This window comes from Phodopus roborovskii, unplaced genomic scaffold (genome assembly GCF_943737965.1).
Source record: "Phodopus roborovskii unplaced genomic scaffold, PHOROB, whole genome shotgun sequence".
Taxonomy (NCBI): Eukaryota; Metazoa; Chordata; class Mammalia; order Rodentia; family Cricetidae; genus Phodopus; species Phodopus roborovskii.
In genome coordinates, this window is record NW_026126602.1 from 8,505,321 (window position 1) to 8,528,362 (window position 23,042).

Here is a 23,042-nt window from a genome sequence, read left to right on the forward strand (position 1 = left end):
GGCATGACATACACATTGGATTTTAAAGACATTGAACTGTTAGGATAATTTTAGTCCCAAAGAAAGCCACTGCAGTGGGAAGGACAAGCCAGTTCAGTCATAATGCAAAATACTTTATTGATAATTTTATGTTTACATGTGTTTAAATAAAAATATTAGGTATAGTGGGTTAAGTGAAGTACATCATTAACAATTATCTCCACTGTTTCTATTATCTTATTGAGCATGGTAACTAAGAAACTAAAAATCACGTGGGTGGCTTTCACTGACTATCAACCCTAGAGGCTAGAGGCTGGGTATCAGGTCAGTTACTATAGATCCTGACCCCATTGCTCACATCTATTATTATTGAGATTGCCTAAAATATTGTATATTTTGGATCTGACTTAAATTGTAACTACACATATATACATACATATGCTATTTGATCTTTTTTGATTAGATATTACATTATTTTCCTGCCACCTTGATAAACGAAATAATTTGTTTTTATAAAAAAGAAAGGCTTAGTTTAGTTCATGGGTTTAGAGTCTCAGCCTTGTTGTGTTGTATTTCTGGCAACACAGGCCACCATTGTGGGAGTTCAAAGTAGAGGGATATTATTTGTTTATGATCTCTGGGAAGAAAAAAGAGACAAGAAGGTTCCATTATGTCCTTAAAGTATGCATGCCAAATGACCTATCTCCCTAAATGTTCCACTACCTGCTAATAATATCACAGTCTGTGGACCAAACCTGTAGCATGTGGACCTTTGAAGAACATTTAACGTCCAAACTATAGCGAACACTGCAGTGAATTGCAAATTACTAACAATAGTGTAAATGGTTTTCAGGTTAATAATAGCAACAGGAACAATGGCCAAATTGACAGATTTGAAAAGTTCTGATTCAATTATAATCCATCCTTTTTGTGTTTATAGTCTTCCCCTTTGTCTAATATTTCTGCTTTCAGTTGGATCTCTTTTCAAGACGGATACCCAGGCTATGGCTAACACTCTTCTACAGGCAAAGTCTGGCACGGCAGCCAGCTCTGTGTGCCACAAACTGGCACTGTTCAAATTCACCCTGGGTTTGGTAAGTGCTCTGCAGCTGAGGAGCTACGAGCGCTGACTTCCCACTGAATGCATTTGGAAAACACTCACAGACGAGCATTTCCTTGCAAATTACAATATTCTGTGGGTCATATAATTAGTACATTATAAAATATATGTTCTCTTGTATATTATAGTAATTTAAAATTTGGTAATCATATAATAGCACACTAACACAAACATAATTACAGAAAAGCACTATTTGAAACACATTCCAGTTATTGGCAAACCCAGAAACTAGTTATAAATTATTTCTGGAAAAATAAAAATGTGTCCCCAAAGTGTTCAGCTCAGTCAAGGCTAGAAGTGCTTAAGTAGGCTTAGGAAAATTACGATTTTCTTCTACGACAGTCACCAGGGAAACATCCATCACTGGAAACTTGAGAAAATAGCATGCAAGAATGAGGTAGGAATCCAAGCAATTTACAGGCCTCCAATCCTTTCTCTCTCAAGTAGTCTCTCTCAGGCAACAGACTTTCAGTAAGTATTCAAAAACACTAACTGCCTTTACATTGAACAGCCTCCAAAATATAGAAGACACAGCATTACTACAACCAACTTATCCATATATGTGCCTGTGCCCATGCCTATGGGAGCCAGGTTTTGATACTGAGTGATTTCCTCAGTTGCTTTCCACCTTATTTTGTGAGACAGAGTCTTCCAGTAAACATGGTCCTTATTGATTCATCTGTGTTCACTGACCAGTGAGCCCTAAGGTTATGGACACATAACACCACACATGATTTTTACCTGAGTACTGGGAATCTGAACTCAGGCTCCAATGTTTGCACAGCAAGCACTTTATCAGCTGAGACCCATTCCCAGACCCAAGAATTTGTATTCTGGGTTTTTCTCTTTATTTGCTTGTTTTGTTTTTGTTTTAATTCTCCTTTCATGCATTATATTTCCCTCCCAGCCTCTTCCCTCCACATCTCTTTACCCCAGGTCACTCCCCCCCCCAAGTCTCCTCTCATTAAAAAGCAGGCCTCCCAAGGCATCAGTCAAACATGGCATAATATGCTACAATAAGACCAGGCACATACCGTCATACCAAGGTTGGACAAGGTAACCCAATAGGAAGAAAGAGTCCCACAAGCAGGCACAAGAGTCAGTGACCCCCGCCATACACACACTGTTAGGAGTCCCACAAGAACACCAAGCTGCTCAGCCAAAACATATAGAGAGAGGATCTAGGTCAGACCACTACAATCTCCCTGATCTCCATGAACCCCCATTAGTCCCAGTCACTTGATTCTGTGGACCATGTTCTTATGGCGTTTCTGTCTCCCCCCTTCCCCCAGTTCCTCTAATCCTTCTTCCCTGTCCTCTGCTGGACTCAACAAGCTCCATAGTTGCTGAAAAAGCCTTTGACAAAATCCAACATCCCTTCATGATAAAGGTTTTGAAGAGATCAGAAATACAAGTGACAGACCTAAACATAATAAAGACAATTTATGCTAAGCCTATAGCCAACATCAAATTAAATGGAGAGAAACTTGAAGCAATTCCACTAAAATCAAGAACAAGACAATGTTGTCCTCTCTCTCCATATCTATTCAATATAGTACTTGAAGTTCTAGCTAGAGCAATAAGACAAATAAAAGAGATAAAGGGGATAAAAATTGGAAAGGAAGAGGTATCCTTATTTGTAGATAATACCATAATATATATGTGACCCCAGAAATTCTACTAGAGAACTCCTACAGCTGATAAACACCTTCAGCAAAGTGGTTGGGTACAAGATTAACTCAAAGGTCAGTAAGTAACTCTCCTATATACAAATGACAGATGGGCTGAGAAAGAAATCAGGGAAACAACTCCCTTCACAATAGCCACAAATAATATAAAATATATTGGGGTAACTCTAACCAAAAAAGTGAAGGACCTGTATGATAAAAACTTCAAGTATTTGAAGAAGAAATTATTAGATGATGGAAAGATCTCCCATCCCATGCTCATGTATTAGTAGAATTAACAAAGTAAAAATGGACATCCTACCAAGAGCAATCTACAGATTCAATACAATTCTTGGCAAAATTCCAATACATTTTTTTTTACAAACCTTGAAAGAACCTACTTCATATGGAACAACAACAAAAACAGGATAGATAAAACAATCCTGCACAATAAAAGGACTTCTGAAGGTATCACAATCCATGATTTCAAGTTGTACTACAGAACTATAGTATAAAAACCACATGGTATTGCCATAAAAACATTGATTGCTAGAACCTAATTGAAGACCCAGACCTCAATCCACACATCTACAAACACCTAATTTTTTATAAAGAACCTAGAAATTTACAATGGAAAAAAGAAAGCAACTTCAGCAAATAATGCCAGTCCAACTGAATGTTACTCTGTAGAAGAATAAAGATAATAGATCCATATCCATCACCCTGCACAAGACTCAAGTAGATTAAAGACCTCAACATAAACCCAGTTACACTGAACCTGACAAAAGAGAAAGTGGGGACTAGACTTGAATGCTTTCTCAGGCAAGGTAGAAATCTGGTGCAATAGAAGTTCCATGTAATTTATCAGAGTAACCCTAGAAAAGGAGTCTTGGAGGACCCTGAGCCTGAATAGGACACCAGTAGCACAGACACTGAGATTGACAATTAATAAATGGGACCTTATGAAACTGAGAAGCTTCTGTAAGGCAAAGGACACAGTCAACAAGACAAAATGGCAGCCCACAGAATGGGAAAAGATCTTCACTCACTCCACATATGACTGAGGACTGATTTCCAAAATGTACAAAGAACTCAAGAAACTAGACACCAACAAACTAAATAATCAAATTAAAAAATGGGGTACAGATCTAAGCAGAGAATTCTCAACCAAGGACACAAAATGGCTGAGAAACACTTAAAGAAATGTTCAACATCTTTAGCCATTAGGAAAATGCAAATCAAACAGACTCTGAAATACCATCTTAAACCTGTCAGAATAGCTAAGATCAAAAACACAAGTGATAGCTCATGCTAGTGAGGATGTGGAAAAAGGGGAGCACCCCCACTACTGTTAAAAATGATGACATCACAAAATTTGCAGGCAAATGGGTGGAACTTGGTATGTACTCATAAGTGGATATTAGCTGTAAAGTAAAAGATAATCATGTTGCAGCCCACAGACTCAGAAAGGCTAAGGAACAAGGAGGGCTTAAGGTGGGGGTGGGGCCTCCCAGGGAAGGGGTAACAGAATGGGTTTCACTGGTAGCCTGGGGATGGGTGGAGTTGGGAAAAGGAGAGATCAAGTGAGGGGAAGAAAATACTGGGAGAAATGACTGGAATTGGGAAGGGGGCAAAGTAGAAATCTGTGCAATAGAAGGTCCATGTAATTTATCAGAGTAACCCTGGAAAAGGAGTCTTGGAGGACCCTGAGCCTGAACTGGCCATCTTCTACAACCAGGCAGGCCTCAAGTGGACAGATTGGGATACTAATCCAGCCACAAAACTTTTGACCTATAGTTTGTCCTGTTTGCAGTGTATTCTGGGACCATAGCCTAACATAATTGTCATCAAAGAGACCAGAGACACTTCATCCTGCAACTGATCGAAGCAGACACAGAGTCCCACATCCTAACATTAGGTGGAATTTAGGAAGTTCTATATTTTTATTTTGACATTATTTTTCACATCATTTCATACAAATGAGTGTGTACTAGCTTTATTATCACAGAAAGCAGTCACAAATTCCATACAGAACCTCCAAGCTGAAAACACTTTTCCATAGACAAATATAAAGATAAGGTTAATGAACCAAGCGATCATTTTCAGTTTATAAATGTTTTGCCTAACTTGTATAATCTCATCTAGAGGGTGAGTTACCTTGAGCTTGAGATTTTCCAATGGGACTTGCAGGACTCTCTCACACTTGTTTTCCAGCACCATTCTATAATAAACATTTGTCTGTGACAGTCTGTAGCAAGCCCTGTCATAGTATGCTTGTGTTACAGGAGACTAGAGATGGGATCCTTAATTACTCCATTTTTCTTTTATTTCCTCTTATTCAACGACACACTAATCTCTCCAGATCTGATTTCTCTTCAGAGGAAACCAACTGTTAGCTAGAGCAATTTTTTTCTCTATGTATCTTTCTGCCTTTATCTTTGTAAGCCACTATGGTTTGTCTATAAAAATCTGTCACCTCACTATTAAAGTTTAGAAACCAAGAACCCATCTCTAATATATATCACGTGTTCTCAAGGCTGCTTTTTTCTTGAAAACAAGCTCACTCACACATGATAGCTAGCCTACTCTCTGCTTAGCTGCGAACCCTTAAATGATTTGTCTTTTTTTAATTTAAAGGGAAGTGATTTATCTGAAAGGAATTGTCAACACATAAATGATCACAGGCCACGTGCAATCAAGTTCACAGAGAATCAGTAACAGGCTGTCGAAGTGCACAAAACTGGGGGTGGGAGGGGCTAATGCGGGACCCTGCCTCTTAAACTTACTGGATGTGCCATTCTGGCATGACATCAGTCTCTTTGACCCAATTTGTCATCTGTGCAAGGCAAGGTTAACATCTACCACATGTCAGTAAGGAGCGGTGGCATGAGATTTGCATGTGCCTGGGATTCATCCACTCATTCATTCCTTCTTATTCACTTTTGTGGTTATCTTTTTTTTTTGTTTATCACTTCAAAGATACTATTTTAAAGAGCAACCTTACGCACAATGCTATGATTAGTTTTCTTCCTTTTGAGAAACTGAATTAATGAAAAGAAAATCGAAGTAAAAAATGTTCAATATAGAATTTAAAACTGACTTGACCATTCATGTGGAAGTAAATAATCTATATTGGCCAGATAAATGCTTAAAACATACTCATTACCTGAATAAATTTGTGAGTTTTGAATAATTTTTTGTTTGTTTGTTTTTGTTTGGGGGGTTGTTTGTTTGTTTTTGAGACAGGCTTTCTCTGTGTACCTCTGTAGACCACGCTGGCCTCGAACTCACAGAGATCTGCCTGGTTCTCCCTCCTGAGTGCTAGGACTAAAGGCATTCATTACCACCACCTGGCTTAAATAAGTTTTATTGCAAATTTTTGTTGTTCATAATATGATAAATAAACATGAAAAGAAGTCTCCTCCTTCACAAATGTTTGCCTAGGGAGCCACAATATTTAGAACAACCAAGGGCTTCGCCACCTTTGTGTAATATCTTTAGCATTTGGCTTCAATTTTAATATCCAGAAAACAGTCCATAACTGTTCTTCAATTCTGTTTTAGACACAGTCTAAAGTGTTTCAAATTGACCTAGAGTAAATCACTATGAATAGGAGAGCGGTTGAAATAGACACAACTACATACACATCCCAATGTCTGAATTTGAACAGCACTCCTGTGTGCTAACACAGGAGATTTTTACTCTTTGGTGTTAAATGAAAAGCAAAGTGCAGACCCTTGTTTTAGATGTAGCCCTTTGTGTGAAAAGGGGATGTTGGAAATGATGTAAATCTGTATTTGCTCCATTTACATAAAATTATATTCACAAGTACGTGAGGAAAGTTCCTGTTTTTATTATGGAAGAGAATTTTGTGGGCAGGCACAAAAATGGAGTAAGTTTTTAACATACCCATTTTTATATCATCTTTGCTTTTTAGACCTCAGTAGAATAACTAAAAATATAGACTTAAAAAGTCATAAGAATGCCATGCAAAACACACTATTTGGTGGGAAAGTAGGTTGTTGAATAGTATATACAGCTCTCTCTCTCTCTCCCTCTCTCTCTCTCTCTTTCTTAAATTCCAAGTGTGTGATTCAAGTACATAGTGCTACCTGGTGTGGTTTTTAACTAAAATTGGAGTAGTAAAATGTTAGGGTGGTTTTGCTTTATTTATACTATACTGAATTTTTTGTTCAGAAAAACAAAGCACTTAAAATTGCTGATGACAAAAAGTAAGTGGATGGGAGTAAAGACGCGCTTCGGAGGTTAATAGCACACGGGCTGCTCCTCCAGAGGACCCTTGTTTGATTCCCAGCCACCATAAGGTGGCTCACAGCCATCTGCAACTCCAGTTCCAGGGGATCCAATGTCCTCTTCTGGCCTCCAGGGGCGCCAGGCACACCACATTTGGTACACAAATATACATGCAGGTAAAACAACCATACACATAAAGTAAATCTTTTTAAAAAATGTCAGCAGCGTGTGGAAAAAAAAAAAAAAGGAAAGAGAGAGGAGGGGAGAGAGGAAAGGGAGGGAGGGAGGGAGGGGAACACTGTAGCTGCAGAAGGGGATAAGAAAGCTGTAGCTATTAAAACAGCAAACATTTAATAACTCTACTTCCAGTCTGCGCCTCATTCCACCTTCTCTGATGTCGCCACTTTAACAGTGTGAATTGTGAATTGTGTTCTCCTGAAATGAGGGCATGCCTAACAGGTTTATTCCTTTTCATTTGTTTTTAATTTTTTTCTTGATGATCAAGATGGGAATTGTTTAATTGAATCTCAAATAAGCAAAAATGGAAAGGAAACATTACTTGATTAGCTAGAGAGCAGGGTATAGAAACAGTCCCAGGGTTGAGGCATGAACCCTTTTCTGCTTCCTTTGTCAGATTCACTCTTTCTTCTCAACTTCTGCCTCCAGTTACCATTTCTCCTCTATAAGGGCAAGATGGCCTGCAGATGCCTTGGGCTTACATTCTTCTTCAAGTTTAGCATCTCGGACGGAGAGAAATTGTCCTCATCAATTGAGGAAAGGTACTGGGAGGACTGTGCCTGGCTTAGCCAGTGTCACACCTGTTCCTCAGTCAATTAATGACTGAGGTGAGGAGAACAGATACTTTAATTGGCCAAATACCTCCCCCCCCCCCAGTGCTTCCTCACATCTATTGGCTGAATCTGAATTCATGCCCCTGCTTTAACGGGTGTCTTCTTAGCTGTATTTCTCCATAGCACTATCACCTCTGAGTGCCCTATGTTTTTAAACATTTTTAATACATAGAAAACAATCCTTAACAGTGAACAAGTGCTCAATATGTATTTGCTGAATGAATAAATGAGCTAATAATTGTCTGCACAGAAAATCAATACACCACAAAGCTATGTGACAGAACACTCCTATGCTCAAATACAGTTTTTCTCAGTTTGACTTTCAATTTTTTTTTTCACAAAATCATGCTTAACTCTTTTGGAATGGTTCAGTGGTAGCGGAATTTGTGAATGCATTCTGGAGGTTGTCATGTCGCCGGGGAAATAGTTGTAGGGCTCTGAACCTCTTGTTTCCCCTTACTCTATTTTCCTCTGTTCCCACCACCTTCCTCTCATTTCCTAGTTTATGTTGACACTTGTAGCTCTTCCTTGGCTATCTTGACACTTGTAACTTACATGTAAGTCGCATGCAACTTACTCATTTTGAATTTGGACAACGGTAATGTTAATTAAAAGGCAGGAAAGAATGTGGAACCAGATGTTTTGGAGCTAGAAACTGAAGCTTTTGGCTTCAAAAGGGTCAGAACAAAGTCCAGCTTGATTCAAGCAATGTGACATCCGAAAAGACAGCAAGGTGTGTTCTAAGATCTGTTCTACAGAATCCAAATCCTAAGGGTTGTTAGTGTGATAGCATAAAGTACAACCCAGCTGCTACTTGGGCCACAGTACATGCAACAGCCTTTTCCCTGTCACAGTTACCCACAGGCAACTATTCAGACACTGAGTCCCTAGATAACAGATACCTGAAGACCTGGGAGAGTGAGTCCACATCAAAGGGGCTATTGGTGGCTACACCATCTGCTCCCCATTCACCCAGGGCTGGAATTAGAGAGCCAGGCTGTGGGTTTATGCTATAAAACCTCCTCACTAAAAGATATAAGAAGAGACCTTTACTTCTGTCCTGTGGGCCTTGATTTCCTCTCTGCATACCCCCAATCTATGTTCTCAGTCTAGAGCTGATGTCTGAACTCTCCTCAGAATTCCCAATATCTGTCTGTCTGTTCACGGTGTTAATAACTCTTCTAATAAATTCACTCCCTAGCAACCTGTCTTAGTGTCCCGTTGAACCTCAACCCAGACCTTTCAGATAGCAGATTTAATGGAACAGAAAGACCTTCACACTACCCAGTGCAGGAACACCAGAGTGGGTGATGTTTCCCAACTTTCCAGGCTCTTCTGAGCTGCTGGGATTCTACTGTAAAGTCTAAGTCTTTGGGGGTGATTGTTTTCACTGCAGCAGCTTCTGGTTGCACTGGCCCCTGAACCCATTGCTCTAAGGAATAGTTGCAGGATCATTCTTCCACCAAGTATATCTTGGGTAAAGATAAAGATGGGTGGTTAGTAATGAGTAGGACTGCCTGGTGGTAGCAACACACACTTGTAATCCCAGCACTTGGAAGGCAGGGGCTGGAGGATCTCAGTGAAGTCAATGCCAGTCTAGTCTACAAAGCGAGTTCCAGGACAGCCAGGATTGTTACACAGAGAATCCTTAAAGAAGAAAGAAGGAAAGGAAGGAAGGGAGGGAGGGAGGGAGGGAGAGACAGACAGACAGACAGACAGACAGACAGAGAGAGAGAGAGAGAGAGAGAGAGAGAGAGAGAGAGAGAAGAAATTAGTAGGGCTTCAAGTTTTTACAACCATTTTAAAACTCAAGGCCATACTCCAATGCCCCTAGGCCCAAGGTGGCAGCCCTGTCTTCCATGTTCCATGTATGACTCTGGGCCAGGGCTTAAGGATCAGGTGTGTCTAGCCTAGTGTTAAAACTCCACCATTTCTGGCCAGGTGAGTTTTAAGCAAGTCATTTAATCCTTCACAAACTGGAGTTTCTCCATCCTTAAAATGAAGGCAATAATAAACCTTAGAGTGTGGTAGTGTAGAATGAAAAGAAATTTTATATTGTTTTATCATTTAGCATAATGACTAACATAGAGAAAAGTGTTAACAAGTGGTGGTCACTGTGATTAGTACTTAGAAAGGATTTATATTGGATTAATAATGAGGCTGTTTAGCCTAGTTCTACCCTTTAAGGGATACAGAGGAATCCAATACTGTAGCCACACACCTTCCAAAGTTCCCTCTAGAGTTGTTGCATCTGCATTTGAAGAAATCATGCCAGACCCAACCAGGCAATGTGCTCAAGTTATTGCTGTCCTTTTTGGTTGAGTAGAGAAGCCCAGCATCTAGATGAACCAATCCTGGTGAGTTACCAAGTAGAAGGCCATGGTGAGGAGGTTGTGACTCTCCAAGTCTTTATTCTTCCTCTGGATTTTTTGTTCTTGTTTTTGTTTTTGCATTTTACATAGTATGGACATATCAAGAAGATGCTGTCTTTCTTAGCATTAACTAAGAAATTCTGAACAGAAAATGCTAAGATGTATATAAAAAAAAAACCCTATAATTCTGTTAATCTCTTAGGGCTCAGTGTACTAGACCAACTGACCCTCCAAAGATTGCTGATTGATGGGAACAAGTTGTGCAGAAGCTATTCACATTGATAACAGTTTTCCTAGCCTGCTCTAGATAACAAAGTGTGGTAACAGCATACAAACTATCAACTATATGCACGGTGAATCAATACAACTCTTCCTGAGTAGTCTTGTTTATTTTTAATATGTACATTGTCCTTAAGTACTGACTTGCATGTTTTCTTTTGCTTTTCTGCATATCTTAAGGCTGATTAGAAGTCCTGAAATTAGAAGGCAGGCATCCAAGCATGTGACACTCATGAGGACATATTGAAATACCCAGAAGTGATTTCAGCATTTTGTCCAGAATTGAGACAGGAAGGTAGATGCATGACTGCCAGGCTATCCCATTACTTTAAAGGAAATATGCCAGGCTTCCCCTACTCATAAGGTCATCTTAATTTCTACTTACCAAATGACTTCAATTTTTTAAAAAGAAATATATGTTCGATTAGTATCAAATTATTTTACCCAACAGAACTCTAACTTGGTGCTGGGCTCCTCATTCAGTCTACAAATGTTTATTGAGCAAATGTTCATTTGCAAATAAATACTGAGCAAATATTATTTCGTAAGATATATAAGATACTGTGGGTGAACTAAAGATAAGTTGGTCAGCACCCCTTCCCTCAGAGAGGCTGTGGTTTCTTAAGGGGAAGAGGATTTACATGGGAATGCCTGTCACAGCATTTAACAGTGACTCACAGGAGAGGGCAGCATGCGAGAGGAAGCCATTGAGTCTTAGAAGATTTGTACATGCTTTCCATCATTCTCAACTCTGCCTACAGGCTTTATTTCACTATTTAGTGATACTCTTGTTCAGTGCAAATTACCCCACACCTCACAGGCTCCTAGATGGTCAGTTAGAGCCCGTATATTAATTGCTTTTCCCATTGTGATCAAAGATCTGACAACTCAAAGGCAGAAAGTTTCATTTGGTTCCAAGTTTCAGGGATGTCAGTCAGTCCGTTGTGGTGGGGAGGCCATGTTCTATTTTTAATCAGTGTCTGACAATACCCTCATATTCTGAATCCATGAAGAGTTAACCTACTTATCAAGACACAGCCCTTGAGCTAACAGTCCAGGAATGGCGTCACAGACACACTCGGGTGTGCTTTGTTAATCTCCCAAGAACTTTTCCAGATCATCAAACTGACAATCATGCTTATCCAGCCCACCCCAAGACATCAATTCATACAAAATTTAAAAAGATAGAATGGGCCCTGAAAAATTAAATAATTATTGTTTACATGTACTAACTTGAAGCTATCCCTCTCGAGTGGATATATCTACAAGTCCGAAATAAGATCTGAAGGATCTGCCAAAGGCCGGAATGAAGATGATCTAAACCTAGCCACCACTGCAGTGTCTTCACACAAGGAAGCAGCAGCCAGCCTGGCATACAACCAGTGAGGTTGGGAACATCTGCAGATGTGTCCTCAAGAACAACACTGTCATAAAGGGAACTCGGAGCATACTAGCCACTACCCTGGTGGAGAGGAAGGCTACCTCCAGCCTGCTGACACAGAGAGCTTTAAAATAACCACTACTGAAAAAAGGAAGGTGGCCAGGACACTTTCTCAAGATAAATGCAGGGTGGTGGTATATTTAGGATCTAAAAATGAGCTATGCAAATAGATGGTGAGAGGCAACTAGCTGTGGCATGTTAAAAGAGGAGCCCACACAAAAACAAGCTGGAATGGGTCCTGACACCATTTTGAAACTTGCATTAATTATGTTGGGGGTGTAAACAAGTCTAGAGAAAAGGGGAGTCATGCAGTCATGATACTTGGAAGCCATCAAATGTTTCCTGGAGTTCACTTCTGAGTTCTGTACTTAGAGGGACAAAGAACTTGGAAAACATTGTATCTCTAAATTCAGCCAGAGCCAGAAAATGACACCAGTGTAAAGCAACACCAGAAAGTGAGGGACTCAGTTCTGCTTGAAGAGAGAAAAGGTGCTGAATTGGCATCTACACTTGCCAACTCTCTCTCCCTCCCTCCTCTTCTCTCTCCTCCCTGCCCCTCCTCTCTCTCTCCCACCTCTTTCCCTCCTCCACCCCCCCTCTGTGTGTGTGTGTGTGTGTGTGTGTGTGTGTGTGCCTGTGTATGTATGCATGCACGTGTGTTTTGTTGCACACACCTACACTTGTGTGAGGGTGCTGCCTCCAGAGGAAGGTATCAGGTCTCTGCCTCATTCTTTTGAAGCAAAATCTCTCTCTCTTAACCAGAACCTGGAACTCATGCTCCATTAGCTAGGTTGCCAGCCAACAAGCTCCAACAAGCTTTCTATGTCTGTTCCTCTTGGTGCTGGGTTACAGACAGGTATAGGACCATGCCTGGCTTTTTAGGTGAGGGCTGGGATCTCCTATTTAATTAACCCATTGATTAATGTTTCTCTCTCCCTCCCTCCTTCCCTCCCTTTCTCTCCTTCCCTTAACTCCCTTCCTCTCACCCCACCCCCCACCCCCAGCTTACAAACTCCTTAAGGTACAATGTGAATGTTTGGGAAGAAATATTAAAGTATATAAAATGTCACTTCCATCCTAGCTTAGGCATACTAACTTCCAATAGAATCCCCCACCAGGTGAGGCTGTTCTTGGCTTGGTTTGGTTAACATCGGCTTACTATATGTGTGTGGTACTGAGGATTCAATCCAGGGTTGGGGTACAGAAGGCAACTGCTCTGCCGCCAACCTGAATACTGAGGGTAGCCTTGAGTTCACTGGAACTGCCTCAGCCTAGTGAGTAGCTGTGATGGCAGGCCTGTGCCCCCTTGTCTATCTTCCCGGAAGTTTATGGACTGCTCCTTCCTGTCTGTGTTCATAACAGTAATGTCCTGGGCTTCCAGGTTTGTTTCCCAGGTCCTTTTCGTCCATAAAAGAAATCTGGCCCTCAGCCTTCCCCATTCCCCTGAGTTTCATCATGCCTCAAAGGTAACTGCCTCCTCCCCATGACTCTTCTTGATTTTGCCTTTGTGTTTTACGCCCTCCCATCTGTGTCTCTGTACTGAGGACCCACAACTCCTGTCCTCCTTGCTCTTGGTTTCTGCTTCTGCCTAAGGCTGCTGTTCTTTCCTGTAATCCTACTTCAGCTCGATCACTCCTGCCATTGTCCCTTATGTGATTCCTGGTCATTCCTGCTACTCATCAGCCTTAGCATCTGACCTCTGAGCACTGCCATCACCCCCAAAACTTCCCTGCACACATGGCAGTGGCCTCAGGTTACTCGGGTACTTCCTGAATCGATGCCTCTTCCTCCTCCAGCATCCGTGAGAGAACATGCCCTGGATCTGACTCCCACCTCCATCTCCACATTCAGGGGAACTCATGCTGACCATTCTCTCAGCCCTGCTTCTTCCCCTTGCCTGCCTGACTCAGATCCTCCCGCCTGAGGTCATTCTTCAGTCCTGTCAAAACATGAGGGTCATGGTGTTCTGGCCTTGTCTTGACTCCTCTTCCCCTGCCTCCTAGCAGAGCTCAGAGTTCAGCCACATTGCATATACCCCTTGACAATACTGAGGTTCCCTTGCCCTTCATGCTTCTCTGTTTCTGGAAAATGCTCACCCATGATAGCTCCAACTGTATTCATCCCAACTGTCTCCATTACCCCAAAGAAAGGCACACAGTGGCTCACACTGCCTTCCCAATTGAGCATAAATTATGTTCAGACAACATATACGTTTATATGGCATTTCAGCTAATAGAATGGTTCCCTTAGCTCATGGAATTATACTCTGTGATAGGGCTGCTATCATCTGAACCTTAAGTGTTCCCTGAAGGGGTATATGCCAAAAGCCTTGCTTGCAGAAAGGCGCTTCTGGCAGGTGGCAGTGGAGATGGAGGCTCCAGGAGGTGGGGCATAAGAGAAGGGCTGTCAGTGGCCTGTGCCCTTGCTAGGGATTGTGCAGCCACAGCCATTTCCTTCTCCCTTTCTCCCCTTAGCCACGAAGCGAATAGTTTTGCTTTGACACATCTCCTGTCTCAAAGCACAGGCTCACTACAATCCCTGGAACCGTTGGGGTCAATGGGTTATGGACTGGCTAAAACTTACAAAAACTGAGTGAGCTAGCCTTTTCTCCCTTATGTTGACCAGCTCAGGTGTTTGTTATAGTCACAGAAGGGTGACTTATACAGTGATGACACTGCCTAGAGACAACTTCTCAGAACACATCCCCATCACCAAGTGATGTGGGACCACATTATTTGTGTAGCAATTTTGTTTCTGAATTCTCTAGTATTACATCATATTACTTCACTGTTGTACAATTAAAATTAAAGGGATGTCTGGGTTTTTCATTTGCACCATTTGGTTTCTCTTATTTTTTTTCCACTCTTGTTGATTTGCGTTTAAGCTTCTTTCTCTCAGATTTTCAGACTTTGGTGCAAAGGCCACTGGTGGTTGGACCCCAGCCAGGTCAATGTCACACCACCACAGAGGCCGCATTGTCTAGGGTTGCTCTTGCTGCTGTCAGAACCCTGCTGTCCCCTGTCCCAGACAGGATACAGAGTGTCCCCGTTGCTGTTTGTCTGATTTGTTGTTTCTCTGATTCTAAATTTGGCTTTACAGTCTGAGTCCTTGTCTAGTTTAAGCTCACACCTGTACAAACAGCCTAAGAAGTTTGCCACCACTGTGCCAGCTGGCCTATGCGCTGCTCCCCACATGTGGACCACACCCTCCCGTCTCAGTGCTCCAAGACAGAAAGATGCTCTTGGGGTGTTGTCATGTGCACACATAAGCAAGCTTTCAGGCTGGCTTGACTTACTATTCTTCCTCGCGGTGTGTTCACACTGACTTCCATCTCTTTCTCCTAGTGCCCCCCCATTCCCCTCCCCTGACTCTAACCCTGAAACATCATCATCAGCAGCAGCAGCAGCAGCAGCAGCAGCAGCTCCTCTCCAGTGGTTTCTGTGGGGAGCATCTCTGAGGTCTCCTTCTCTGCATAGTCACAAGCAAATCTGTTGCAACCTCTTCCTCCATCTGTTCCAATATTCTGCAGCCCGCCACCTAACCCACTGTCTCTGCCCTTTACTTCCCCTCCTTGGGAAACCTTTACTCTGAAATTCTTAGCATAAACTCAGGTCCCCTATCTTTCAGACCATGTATGCCTGGTGCCTAACAGAGGATGGGTCCACTGGTGAGTTTTCAACTTGAGCATGGTACTAACATGTATCCCCACTACCATTCTGTTCTTTGTTTCATTGTGACCATCCATCAATGATTTACATGAGATTACCAACACTTTATCATGATGTAGCCTTTGTAGTAGATGATTTTGCTCAAGTGTGGCTGATGTAGGTTCTCTGAGTACTTTCAAGGTGGGCCAGGCTATGATATGGAATCACATACATTTTTACCTTAAGGGATTTTGTTTTACTTACTTAGAGATTTATTAGAATATAACCTCACTGTAAAGTACAAGCTATCCGTAATCAATACCCACTTGAAGAGTTCACTCCTGCTATTGTTGAACATCAACATATACCAAGCAAAGCAGGTTGCCAATTCTATAAGAAGTTGGTAGGAAAGATGTCTCTGAGGCAGAATCCTGCAGTGTGTTCAAGTCCCACCACCCATGGTAGATTTGACCATAGTATCAGGTTCAGGGATGCTTCCCTTCGTCTGCCATCACTGTCCTCCTGAATGATGACATCTATCAGAAGGGACAAGTGACATTCTTGTCACACCAGCAGCATGAACAGGATATTAGTATGCATGGCTCATTCATCAGGTATTGCTCTTCTGAGACTTACACAGATAGAGGCAATCTTCGTAGATAAGATCTACAAGGAAATCACCACCTGAAAATCTAATAGAAATGTTCAGGTACTAATATACAAGTCCATTCGGTATTTAATGTTGTTTTATGAATTTACTCTTAAAGTCAGGCTCTATAATTAAACAAATGACTGCAATCTAATTATTAATTATGCAGTGCCTATTTGCTTTACCAAAGAAGTATGATCCCCAGAAGCCTTTGGTTTTGCATTTAATTTAATTAGTGAATCTAATGCTTGTCCTCCAGATTGCTCATCTTGTACTTTTGCTAAAGGAAAGTGGCTAGCTTGTCAGAAGGAATTACTCATAAATTGGCTAATTAATTGCTTCAATCTTTATATGATGAGATTCACATGGAAATAGAGAAGGGCATTCTAAGGACAGACAAAAAAAGTATTGCCCTGGCTCCATGTTCCTTGTCACAGCTCTGAAGTTGTGTAACTGAAGATAACATAAATGTAGGAATTCTTCATTAAGGATTAAGGGGAAAAAATGTATACAAAGAGATATGTGGTGGCCAATATAGCTTCTGTCTAATTAGAGAGCAGACACTATACAACAAAGAGCTAGAAATCTGAGCAATTTCACTTTTCACAGGCAGAAGTATACAAAAAAGCCCGGTACTAACCTAATCTGCCATTTTGCTGAATGCCATCCTTGCACTATACTGAACTTGGCCTGCCATCATAACTCCTAGACTAACGGTCATACCAGTGTTTCTAAAGCTCATGATGATGTCACCATATTGCATAATACATGTCCACAGCATCTCCATTCAAATTCTCCTTAATTCACTGCCAAGTAGCTAAAATATTCACCTGTTAATATGATAGTATTAATGATACATATAATATCAATATGATAATAAATTTGTATCCATTAACTGGTGAATAGATAAAGAAAATGTGTCTCATGAATACCATTTAACACTACTTAGCCATTAAAATAAAGTCTTATCATTTGCTAGGATGAAACTAGAGATGATTATATTAAGTGAAATAAGCCAGAGACAAAGAGATGCATGCTGTATGATCTCACCCATGTGAGGAATATAAAAAAAATTGATCTTAAATAAATTAATTATAGAACAGTGGTTGCCAGAGGCTGCAAAGTATGGAAGGAAAGGAAATTACCTTAGTGAATTTCCCTCTTGCTGTGGTAAAATATCCTGACAAAAGCAACTTAAGGATGGAAAGGCTTATGTCAACTCAGAGTTTAAGGATACAGTCCATCATGATGGAGATGACAAGACATCCCACCTTGCAGCAGCTGGTCACCCTGTGTCCGCAGCCAGGAAGCCGAGTGCTGAGCTTGCTTCCTCCTGTCTCTGCAGTCCAGGTCCTCAGCCTAGGAAACACTGTCACCTGTTTTCAGGGTGAGTCTTCCACCTCACATAACCAAATCAAGATAGTCCCCTCACCGGGGTGGCTGGACTCTTGTCTCCCAGGTAATTCCAGACCTGTCAGGTTGACAGTCAACACTAATCAGTATGGGGGGATGGGATGAGAGTGAACAGTGGGTACTAAGGTACAGTTCGATAAGAGTAAGACATCCTGGTGTACAATAGTACAGTATGGTAACTTTTGACATTCTTGGTTATTTTTTATTTCAAAAAGCTGGAAGAATTTTGAATATTTTGTTGTAAAGTGATAGGCTATTTAACCTGACTACCCAATATATTCACTCATCAAAACATCCTATGTATCAGTATGTATAATATATTTAATTTCATTTAATGGAAGCTAAAATAAGTCAAAGTTCATATAGGTAGGCAGGGTAACCTGTATGTCATCTAGAGGCCCACTGGATCCCAGTTCCAAGGATCTTGGCATTCTCTAGAATTCAAGTTTGCCAAGACCTTGCAGTCAGAGGGTGACAACTCCTTGGTTTGCCAAGCAAGAGCTTCCATGCTCCAGACCTGCTGGCACCCCTACCTTCCAGCTCCTGAATGGATGGTGGAATGGATGCAGCCACTTGTGGAAGAGATGGCAAGGTATGACATGGACCCTGTGTCTGCCTGTGGCTTCTAGAAATGATCTTCCAGCAGTAAGCTGACCTCACGATCTTGTGTGGCCTAGGCAGAGGATCCCTCTCTGGAATATTTCTGTCATGTTCCTGAGGACTAAGGTGCCTCCTCCACATTCACTCAAGCTGGACAAAGACTGAAATTCAGAGAGCATGTCCAATGGAACATTCCAGGTGATTCTGTGTTCCTGTGCTTTTCTGCTTCTCACAGTTCAAAGGTGTATGACCTGCTCTAGGATTTTGTTTTGTTTGTTGGAAGAAGAATCACTTGTAGTCTTTTAATTTGCGCGCGCGCGCGCGCGTGTGTGTGTGCGTGCGTGCGTGCGTGCGTGCGTGTGTGTGTGTGTGTGTGTGTGTGTGTGTGTGTGTGTGTGTGGTGAACATTTTCCATGGGATTCATATAGAGTCAATTTTCTCTTCCATTTTGTTGGATTCTGGGGATGGAACTCAGGTTGCCAGGTTTGGTTGGGGAACGTCTTTACCTAGTCTGCCAACTCACCAGCTCCTGCCCTAGTTTTTAATGCAGCATTCTCACAACACCAAGTCACCTTGTGAGACCAAAAGAGGGGCTTATGCAGCATAACAGGTGTGATTCTTGATGGAACTGGGAATTTCATTTGCTTCATCGTTATCACAGAGTGGCATAGGAAATGCATGTTTAGCCATTATGAATCTGAGTACAACTCACTCTTGTGTAACATTGTGTAGATGTTGGAACCATTCCAAAATGTAATGCTAGTGAACAAAATCATTCTTTATGACAAGGTAAACAGTGCAGAAAAACAATGTGATGCTGTTAATTATGCCAGTATAAAATGCTAAATTAAAGCTGGGGGTGGTGGAACACACACATAAGATCCCTCTAGATGAATAGGGATAACCTATAACCTCACTGTAAAATGCAGGCTATCTGTAATCAATACCCACTTGCGGAGTTAACCAGTCACTGCTGCTTTTGTTGAACATCAGTGTATACCAAGCAAAGCAGGTTGCCAGTTCTGTAGGAAGATAGGAAGAAAGATGCTCTGAGGCAGAATCCTGAATCGGGTTCAAGTCCCACCACCCATGGTAGATTTGACTCTAGTAACCAGTTCAGGGATGCTTCCTCTGCCATCACTGTCCTCCTGAATGATGACATCTATCAGAAGGGGCAAGTTACATCATCAGGGTATTCCTAGTACTTAAAGGGGAAGGAGGCGAATCAGGACTTCAAAGTCACCTCCAGCACCAGGTTTAATCCTCAACACTGAGAAAAAGAAATAAAATTGAAAAAAACAAATGGAGGACAAGATACACAGTTGTTTTTAGCTATGGTCATGTTGTATGGAAACAGAATCTTTGTACAGAGGGTGCCCTGGTCACAATGGGACACTAGTACCTGGGAACTACCATCAGCTGAGATTTCTCTCTCCTAGGACATGACTCTTCTTCGGAGACAGCCTGCTGCTCTGGCTGGCACTACAGGACTTCAAATTCTAGTTGTGGACTGGGAGTATAGCTCAGTTGCAAAGAGCTGGCCTAAGGGGGATGATTCCCAAGTACCCAATTGTCCCCAGACTCCTTCACCTTCTCTGTCTTTCAGCTCATGTTGTAGCCTTTAAAAAAGTCAGTTCCAATTTCAGAGCTCCACGAAGGTTGGTGCTGTCTGTTCTGTGCCCCTTTGTAGACAGATGCCATTCCTTAGGTCACCTTCAGCTCATGAATCTCCATCTGTTCCTTGGTGATCCTGATGAATGCATAGCAATGTGCGATAATGTGGTGGTTTGAAAAGCTGGCCCCAAAGGGAGTGGCACTATTAGGAAGTGTAGCCTTGTTGGAGGAAGTGTGTCATTGTGGCAGTGGCATTGAGGTCCCTTTTGCTCAAGCTTCCCTCCATGTGGTAGTCAGTTGACTTCTTGTTGCCTGCAAGATGTAGGACTCTCTTCTCCAGCACCACATCTGCCTGCTCGCTGTCATGCTCCCCATCATGATGATAATGGACTGAACCTCTGAACTGTATGTGAGTCACCCTACCTAAATGCTGTTTTTACAAGAATTACCATGGTCATGGTGTCTCTTCACAGCAATAAAAACCCAAACTAAGACAGATGATATATTATTTCCAAAGCACTCATATGGAGAGGGCAGAGTTCTTCTTTGTAAAGCAAAGTGGAAAAAATTAAGTAAAGTTGATAACTTTGGTTTGAAGAGGAAGGAAGAATTTTTTTTTTTTTTTTTGTAACTGGCAGCATGAAACAAAATGGTGTGCTCTATTGTTAAAAGGCAAAGACTCTCCAGTGAGTCAAAAACCCAATCTAACTTTGTGCTATTTTTTTTTTCCAGTGTTATTTGTTTCATAGATGTCAGCTGAGGTCGTCGTGACCTTTTAAAATTAAAATAAATCGGCTCCAACCCTGAGCAATCTGTCCTTAGGGAAATGTGGTGCCCTCCCTGGCGTTTCTTGGGCACTCGAGTTCCCGCTGTCACTTCCCCTCATGTCTGGACACTTGATTTCACTGTTACTGGTGGCCCTTCCTCTCCTCTTGATTTGCCTCTGACTCAAACCCTTGTCTGGATTCTCCCAGAAGCCTCTCACAGAGATAAGGGGATGTAGGTTAATGTTCTGGGCTGAGTGGAAAAAACAAAATTGGATTTGCTGTTTATTTGTTTAAATGTCTTTGGCCACTAAAAACGGCTCATGGAGGTCACTTCCTTAAAGTAGGTTTCCTCTCCAAACAGTTCTGAGACCAGCGAATAAATCTTCTTCATCCTATTGTTGTTTTTATTTTTGATACAAGCCTCATGTATATCAGGCTGGCCCAGAATTCCTCATGTCACTAAGATGACCACACACTTCTGATCTCCCACCCTGCCTTTACCTCCCAAGTGCTGTGATTACAGAGCCTTGATGTGCTAGGCAAGCCCCGTTCCAACTGAGCTGTATGCTCAGTCCCTCATCCTAATTTTTATCGGAAAATATTACAGTCCAACTTTAGTGAGTCCACGGTAGTGCACACCTGTAGTCATGCACTCAGGAGGCTGGGGGAGAAGGGTAGAGTGTGTGAGGTCAGCCTAGCTACCTAATGAGACCCTGTCTCGGAAAAAAAAAAAAAAAAAAAAAAAAAAAAAAGAAGCCATTACTTAAATTACGGAAGCTTCTCTAAAGACAGAAATTCCATGTTCAAGGAATAGTTAATGGCTTGGTAAAATGCTGTTAAAGTCACAAGTGAAAATAATTTTTTAAAACCCTCATTACATATTCATATCGACATGCAGTTTATAGTTCAAAAAGATCTAATTTCATATATGTTAGCAAAAAGATTGGTGGGAAACAAACCAAATTATTAACTGTAACTTTTTGGTAATGACATGAATGATGGCCATGATTTTACTCTTTAGACCTTCTGAACATGTGTGTGCACACCTGTGAGTGTGCGTTCACACATGTTATGCATATATGGAGGCCAGAGGTCTTCATCCCGTGTCTCCTTCAATCACTCTCCACCTTACTTTTTTTTTTTTTTTTTTTTTTTTTTTGAGGCAGGGTCTCTCACTAACTTGGAGCTCAATGTTTGAGCTACACTAGCTAGTCAGTGAGCCCCTGCAATCTGCCTGTCCCTGTACCCCATTTCTCACACCAGAGTTACAGATGTGTGTTGTTCTATCTTGCTTTTTTACATGAGTGGTAGGGATTAAAATTCAAGCCCTCATGCTTGTGTAGCAAGCACTGGACCTACAAAGCCATTCCTTTATCCCTGCCAATATGAAGCAGGTACAGTTAACGATATTATTGTGAAATTTCAATAGGCACTGACTAAAGAGACTAGAAAGATCAGCGAGATGGCTCAGCTGGTAAAGTGCCTGCTGCACAAGCATGAGGACCTGACTGTGGCTCTCCAACACCCACTGAAATGCTGAGTATGTTGGCATAAGTTTGTAACTCCAGTGCCAGTGAGCAGGATCTGAGGAGGGGAGGCAAATGTCAGAGGATTCTTGGGCTCACTGGACAGCCAATCTGTGCAAGTCAATGTGCTCTGGCTTCAGTGAGAAACCCTGTCTCAAAAAGAAAATAGTAACAATAATGATAAGAAGATGGAGAGTGACTGAGAAAGACACTGATGTCAACCTCTGGCTTCCACACGAATCTGCACATATGTACATGGACACCCACATGAGTGAGAGCTCTCGATCACACACATGCGTACACACACATGTACACACACACACATGTACACATACACACAAAACAAGAATGAGTATTAGTTATTCATCAAGAATAAAAAAGCAATCACTTATCTCTATCTTAACATGTTGATTTTATGAAAATGAGAGATTAAGGCCTTCTGAAAAAGATAATACTCTTTCATGCTATTTTATTGAGGAATTATTGAGATAGATTTACTACACAAGAAACTAATACAATGTTATTGATAGATATAATGTTTTGAAATTCACAAATGGCAGAATTTTGTATTAAATATAATTATTCTGTATTGGAATAGAATAGTGGCAAGTACAATTTTATATTAAAATCAAAGTATTTCTCTTAGCATGTATGAAGCTGCTTAACATATTTTTTTATACACTATCAAATTTGATGTAAAAAGGCCAATCTGTTGTTTCTGGCTTTGCCACACTGGGAATGAAACCAGAGCTTTTTGCATGCAGTAGATGAATGCCACTGAGCCACATCCTGGGCCCTAGCATGTCCCTTCAAACTACAGAGCTCCAGATGCCACATTTCTAAGATGATGCGATAATTTAAAA